Source organism: Piliocolobus tephrosceles, unplaced genomic scaffold, assembly GCF_002776525.5.
Source record: "Piliocolobus tephrosceles isolate RC106 unplaced genomic scaffold, ASM277652v3 unscaffolded_46167, whole genome shotgun sequence".
Classification (NCBI taxonomy): Eukaryota; Metazoa; Chordata; class Mammalia; order Primates; family Cercopithecidae; genus Piliocolobus; species Piliocolobus tephrosceles.
In genome coordinates, this window is record NW_022331162.1 from 28,996 (window position 1) to 36,363 (window position 7,368).

At 45.1% G+C, this 7,368-nt stretch overlaps 1 pseudogene; it reads right to left on the reverse strand.

Annotated features, from left to right (window-relative positions):
- Positions 1-513: 513 nt before the first annotated feature.
- On the reverse strand, positions 514-2,741 carry LOC113224739 (annotated as a pseudogene).
- Positions 2,742-7,368: the final 4,627 nt, after the last annotated feature.

The following is a 7,368-nucleotide window of genomic DNA, read 5'->3' on the forward strand; positions in this document are numbered from 1 at the left end:
CTCCCAAAGTGCTGGGATTACAGGCGTGAGCCACCACACCTGGCCTGAAGATGACACTTTTAAAAAGATTTTTTTCTAAGTAAAATGGCCCCCAAAGAGCCCAGTGATTTTTTTAAGGTTTTCTTTTTAAGAAAAAAAAAAAAAAAAAAAAAAGGATAAAAATTGAAGCTGTAAAATATGGGAAGAGGAGCAAGAGAGCTGCTGAGTTTGCATTTGAAGTTGTGAGGGGCTGGGGAGGACACGATGGGGGGAGAGGACCCCTACACGCTAGTCCCTGCTCTCACAGCTTGCGCTCCCCACACTCAGGCTGCACCACCAGGGAACACAGGACAGAAGTCGTAAGGACAAGAGACCAAACTCAAGGCTTCTTTCTTGTGGTTGGGTGTTTGCGTGTCTAAGTGTAGTAAGCCACACCCCATGGATATAACGTGTCTGTCTGTGGATGCCACAGGCATGCTCCCAAGCATTGCTTAGTCTCTGGCGACCCCGAGTCCCTGGGCAGGCCACGGGCCTTCACTTCTCCACTTTCTTGAGGATGTCGCATTTTTTCCTGTTAGGACAGCGGCACCGCTCGTCGATGCTGGGGATACATTTGCAGTGCCACATCTCCTCCACTTTCTCCACGGGACAGACAGCTTCCCCGTCGTGGCAGATGAGCGGCAGCTGCGTAGGGTCCAGCTGCTGCTTGTTGCAAGCCGGGAAATGGTTGTACTGCAGCCGGAGGTTCTCCGTGGTGGAGGAGCCCTGCGGCAAAGTTGCACAGGGAGTGGCTGTGCTGCATGATCTCACGCACCTCCTTGTTGGACAGCAGGTAGGGAGAGGGTACCGGAAGCTGGGCAAGGGACCACCACCTCATCCAAGGGAATCTTGAAAAGTCCTTGCTGCTCCTCTTGGGGGCAGCGGGGGACCCTCAAACTCCTCCCCTCTCGGGGCTGATTACATAGCTCCTCCTGTCTCTGCACTCAGGGCCAGCATGGGGACCTTGCACTGCTGCTGGTAGGAGGGCCTCTGTTCGTGTCCCGGCACGGGTTGTCCCGGTACGGGTTGTCCCGGCACGGGTTGTCCCCGCACGGGTTGTCCATGAACTCCAGGGTCCAGACTGGTCATTTTTGGTGCGGAGGCAGGTGCACGTAGTGGCAAATGAGCTTGATGCAGGACAGGTCCAGCTGCTTCTTGCCCAGGGAGCCGCAGCAGCTATACTGCTTGTGCAGGTTCTCATGGGTGAAGAGCTTGGGGAACAGGGACACTAGCAGGCAAGAGGCGAAGTTGCCGATGGATAGGCTGCTCTGGCAGATACTGCGAAGATGCTCCTTGCTGAGCAGGCAGTCGGTGCCGGGCACCTCCAAGTTGGGCTGGGGGATCTCCAATTTGTTCAAGTAGATAGGTACCAGCCAGATCTTCTTGGAGTGGCGCCGCTCGCCCTTGAAGCTATCCTCCACCCTGATTACTGAGATGTCATTGGGCAGGCTGGAGGAGTCATAGCAGTCGATGTGTAGGGGGCTTGCCCTCGCTGCCTGCGTCCAGCCCCAGGCCCTGGAGCTTGTCATTGATGCGCTGGGTCCACTGTTGCAGTCAGGCCTCCTCCTCCTGCATGTGGGGGAAGTAGACCTCTGTGTCATTGCAGATGATCTGCAGCCTCTGCGGGTCCAGCTCCTGCTTACCGCTGTCCCCGTAGCAGCTGTCCTGCTCGCCCAGCTTGCGATGGTCGAAGAGCTCAGGGAAGAGCCAGTGAAGGAGGGAGACAGCAAACTCGCCGGGTGAAGAGGCTTCATCCAGGAACTCAGTGAGGTACTACATGTCCACCACATGGTCTGAGGCGATGCTGCTGCTCCAGTCCAGAGACAGGCTGTCCTCCTCATCTTTGTGGTCCAGGAAGTGGCCAGGGTCCACTGCTCAGCCTCAAAGAAGCTGGCAGCCTGGCCACCAGGCTGGCTGTTCTCCATCTCCCGCTGGGCCCGGAAGCGGCTGAAGAAGTTATTCAGCTGGGGCAGGCACTCAGCCTGTCCCACAGCCATGTCCTTCACCGAGGGAGAGGAGTCCTCCACATAGTTGTGGATGCGCTGCAGGTGCAGTGACTCCAGCTTACACTTGGCCTCAAAGCTGCAGGCACTGCAGCCTCAGGAGAAGTCGACTGTGGCTGAAGAGCCTGGGGAAGAGCTGCACCCTCGGGCAGCAGGCGAGGACCCCACCAGACAGGCTCTGGTCCATGATCTGCTTGAGCTCTGTGGCCTGTGAGCTGCTATGGGGTGGTGGGGGGCGCCTGGAATTTGGCCACCATCTCAGTGGGGTTCACCTTCAGGGAGAGCAGGTCCACTTTGCTGTGCAGCTGGGACCTGTTGAACGTGAGGGTGTTGAGCATGTAGAACATCTTCTGGATCAGGAAGTAGATGTTAGGATCACTGTTGGTGGCCGCCCCAGTGCTGCCACAGTCCCACTTCTGTGGCTTATTCAAGAGCCTAAGCAGCAAGGGGCCGTTGCTGGCATTTGCCTTCTGGAAGAGCTCATACGTGTTTAGCAGGTCCCCTGAGAGAGGGTTCTTCTCCATGACCTTGTGTGAGATACCATGCAGAGGCCTCTTGTAGTAAGGGGTGGTGGCATGGTTGTAGGGCTCCTCCTTGCCTGGCTACACAGAGCCCAAGCTCCTGCCTTGCTGGCCTGCTCTCCATTGCCTTGGCAGGGCGAGCTATTCTCGGGTTCCACAGTTATTTTATATGCGGATTTAGTATCAGAATATGTATCTTCTTTTGCACAATAAACTTTTTTAAGTGTCAGAAATTATATAATTATATAGTGACTTTTGTTCACAAAGTAGTTACTTGTACATACCCACAAGATACTCGAAAAATATTTTTGTCAACATTGGATGCATTTTTCTCTTATGGACTCTTAAAAATGTTAACAAGCCAACACGTGAATGTACTGAAGTATTTTTTAATCATCTTTTCTAGTGTTGATAATGAGTTGATTTATATAAAGTCATTAGAGTGACAATTCAACAAATATTTTCTGTGGCATAACAAATGTCATTAACTTGCTAGTCTGTCATGCTGTTGCAAAGCTAAAACCACATTCATTAGTGTTTTTCGTTGTTGCTGTAGTGGTGATTTGTTTGTTTTGTTACATGAAGTGGCCCACTTCTTGTATTAAATTATTTATTCTTTCTGAGAATGTTCTATCAGAATGTAATAAAACCTTTTAAAAATGGTTTAAAAATGTATTCCCATAGGTGGGAACTGAACAGTGAGAACATTTGGACACAGGGTGGGGAACATCACACACCAGGGCCTGTCATGGGGTTGGGGGAGAGGGGAGGGATAGCATTAGGAGAAATACCTAATGTAAATGATGAGTTAATGGGTACAGCAAACCAAGTCAGCACATGTATACCTACGTAACAAACCTGCATGTTGTGCACATGTACTCTAGAACTTAAAAGTATAATAAAAAAAATACATATATATTTCCACTGAACACAGTGTCTGTATATTAGATGACCTAGGACTGGTAGGGGACTCTAATCCAGGGGATTGTTGATAAACTCAGACAACCTCTATAATTTTTACATTGTTACTCTTTTTTTTTTTTTATTATACTTTAAGTTCTAGGGTACATGTGCATAACGTGCAGGTTTGTTACATATGTATACATGTGCCATGTTGGTGTGCTGCACCATCAACTCGTCAGCGCCCATCAATTCATCATTTATATCAGGTATAACTCCCCAATGCAATCCCTCCCCCCTCCCCCCTCCCCATGATAGGCCCCAGTGTGTGATGTTCCCCTTCCCGAGTCCAAGTGAACTCATTGTTCAGTTCCCACCTATGAGTGAGAACATGCGGTGTTTGGTTTTCTCTTCTTGTGATAATTTGCTAAGAATGATGGTTTCCAGCTGCATCCATGTCTCTACAAAGGACGCAAACTCATCCTTTTTTATGGCTGCATAGTATTCCATGGTGTATATGTGCCACATTTTCTTAATCCAGTCTGTCACTGATGGACATTTGGGTTGATTCCAAGTCTTTGCTATTGTGAATAGTGCCGCAATAGCATAATTTATAATCCTTTGGGTATATACCCAGTAGTGGGATGGCTGGGTCATATGGTACATCTAGTTCTAGATCCTTGAGGAATCGCCATACTGTTTTCCATAATGGTTGAACTAGTTTACAATCCCACCAACAGTGTAAAAGTGTTCCTATTTCTCCACATCCTCTCCAACACCTGTTGTTTCCTGATTTTTTAATGATTGCCATTCTAACTGGTGTGAGATGGTATCTCATTGTGGTTTTGATTTGCATTTCTCTGATGGCAAGTGATGATGAGCATTTTCTCATGTGTCTGTTGGCTGTATGAATGTCTTCTTTTGAGAAATGTCTGTTCATATCCTTTCCCCACTTTTGGATGGGGTTGTTTGTTTTTTTCTTGTATATTTGTTTGAGTTCTTTGTAGATTCTGGAAATTAGCCCTTTGTCAGATGAGTAGATTGCAAAAATTTTCTCCCATTCTGTAGGTTGCCTGTTCACTCTGATGGTAGTTTCTTTTGCTGTGCAGAAGCTCTTTAGTTTAATTAGATCCCATTTGTCAATTTTGGCTTTTGCTGCCATTGCTTTTGGTGTTTTAGACATGAAGTCCTTGCCCATGCCTATGTCCTGAATGGTACTACCTAGATTTTCTTCTAGGGTTTTTATGGTATTAGGTCTAACATTTAAGTCTCTAATCCATCTTGAATTAATCTTCGTATAAGGAGTAAGGAAAGGATCCAGTTTCAGCTTTCTACTTTTGGCTAGCCAATTTTCCCAGCACCATTTATTAAATAGGGAATCCTTTCCCCATTTCTTGTTTTTGTCAGGTTTGTCAAAGATCAGATGGTTGTAGATGTGTGGCATTATTTCTGAGGCCTCCGTTCTGTTCCATTGGTCTGTGTATCTGTTTTGGTACCAGTACCATGCTGTTTTGGTTACTGTAGCCTTGTAGTATAGTTTGAAGTCAGGTAGCGTGACGCCTCCGGCTTTGTCCTTTTGACTTAGGATTGTCTTGGCAATGCGGGCTCTTTTTTGGTTCCATATGAACTTTAAAGCAGTTTTTTCCAATTCTGTGAAGAAACTCATTGGTAGCTTGATGGGGATGGCATTGAATCTATAAATAACCTTGGGCAGTATAGCCATTTTCACGATATTGATTCTTCCTATCCATGAGCATGGTATGTTCTTCCATTTGTTTGTGTCCTCTTTGATTTCACTGAGCAGTGGTTTGTAGTTGTCCTTGAAGAGGTCCTTTACATCCCTTGTAAGTTGGATTCCTAGGTATTTTATTCTCTTTGAAGCAATTGTGAATGGAAGTTCATTCCTGATTTGGCTCTCTGCTTGTCTGTTACTGGTGTATAAGAATGCTTGTGATTTTTGCACATTAATTTTGTATCCTGAGACTTTGCTGAAGTTGCTTATCAGCTTAAGAAGATTTTGGGCTGAGACGATGGGGTTTTCTAAATACACAATCATGTCATCTGCAAACAGGGACAATTTGACTTCTTCTTTTCCTAACTGAATACCCTTGATTTCTTTCTCTTGCCTGATTGCCCTAGCCAGAACTTCCAACACTATGTTGAATAGGAGTGGTGAGAGAGGGCATCCCTGTCTTGTGCCAGTTTTCAAAGGGAACTTTTCCAGTTTTTGCCCATTCAGTATGATATTAGCTGTGGGTTTGTCATAAATAGCTCTTATTATTTTGAGGTACGTTCCATCAATACCGAATTTGTTGAGCGTTTTTAGCATGAAGGGCTGTTGAATTTTGTCAAAAGCCTTTTCTGCATCTATTGAGATAATCATGTGGTTCTTGTCTTTGGTTCTGTTGATATGCTGGATTACGTTGATTGATTTGCGAATGTTGAACCAGCCTTGCATCCCAGGGATGAAGCCCACTTGATCATGCTGGATAAGCTTTTTGATGTGCTGCTGAATCCGGTTTGCCAGTATTTTATTGAGGATTTTTGCATGGATGTTCATCAGGGAGATTGGTCTAAAATTCTCTTTTTTTGTTGTGTCTCTGCCAGGCTTTGGTATCAGGATGATGTTGGCCTCATAAAATGATATAGGGAGGATTCCCTCTTTTTCTATTGATTGGAATAGTTTCAGAAGGAATGGATCCATCTGGTCCTGGGCTTTTTTTGGTGGGTAGGCTCTTAATTGTTGCCTCAATTTCAGAGGCTGCTATTGGTCTATTCAGGGATTCAACTTCTTCCTGGTTTAGTCTTGGAAGAGTGTACGTGTCCAGGAAATTATCCATTTCTTCTAGATTTTCTAGTTGATTTGCGTAGAGGTGTTTATAGTATTCTCTGATGGTAGTTTGGATTTCTGTGGGGTCGGTGGTGATATCCCCTTTATCATTTTTTATTGCATCTATTTGATTCCTCTCTCTTTTCTTCTTTATTAGCCTTGCTAGCGGTCTGTCAATTTTGTTGATCTTTTCAAAAAACCAACTCCTGGATTCATTGATTTTTTGGAGGGTTTTTTGTGTCTCTATCTCCTTCAGTTCTGCTCTGATCTTAGTTATTTCTTGCCTTCTGCTAGCTTTTGAATGTGTTTGCTCTTGCCTCTCTAGTTCTTTTAATTGTGATGTTAGAGTGTCAATTTTAGATCTTTCCTGCTTTCTCTTGTGGGCACTTAGTGCTATAAATTTCCCTCTACACACTGCTTTAAATGTGTCCCAGAGATTCTGGTATGTTGTATCTTTGTTCTCATTGGTTTCAAAGAACATCTTTATTTCTGCTTTCATTTCGTTATGTACCCAGTAGTCATTCAGGAGCAGGTTGTTCAGTTCCATGTAGTTGAGCGGTTTTGATTGAGTTTCTTAGTCCTGAGTTCTAGTTTGATTGCACTGTGGTCTGAGAGACAGTTTGTTATAATTTCTGTTCTTTTACATTTGCTGAGGAGTGCTTTACTTCCAATTATGTGGTCAATTTTGGAATAAGTGTGATGTGGTGCTGAGAAGAATGTATATTCTGTTGACTTGGGGTGGAGAGTTCTATAGATGTCTATTAGGTCCGCTTGGTGCAGAGATGAGTTCAATTCCTGGATATCCTTGTTAACTTTCTGTCTCGTTGATCTGTCTAATGTTGACAGTGGAGTGTTGAAGTCTCCCATTATTATTGTATGGGAGTCTAAGTCCCTTTGTAAGTCTCTAAGGACTTGCTTTATGAATCTGGGTGCTCCTGTATTGGGTGCATATATATTTAGGATAGTTAGCTCTTCCTGTTGAATTGATCCCTTTACCATTATGTAATGGCCTTCTTTGTCTCTTTTGATCTTTGATGGTTTAAAGTCTATTTTATCAGAGACTAGGATTGCAACCCCTGCTTTTTTTTGTTCTCCA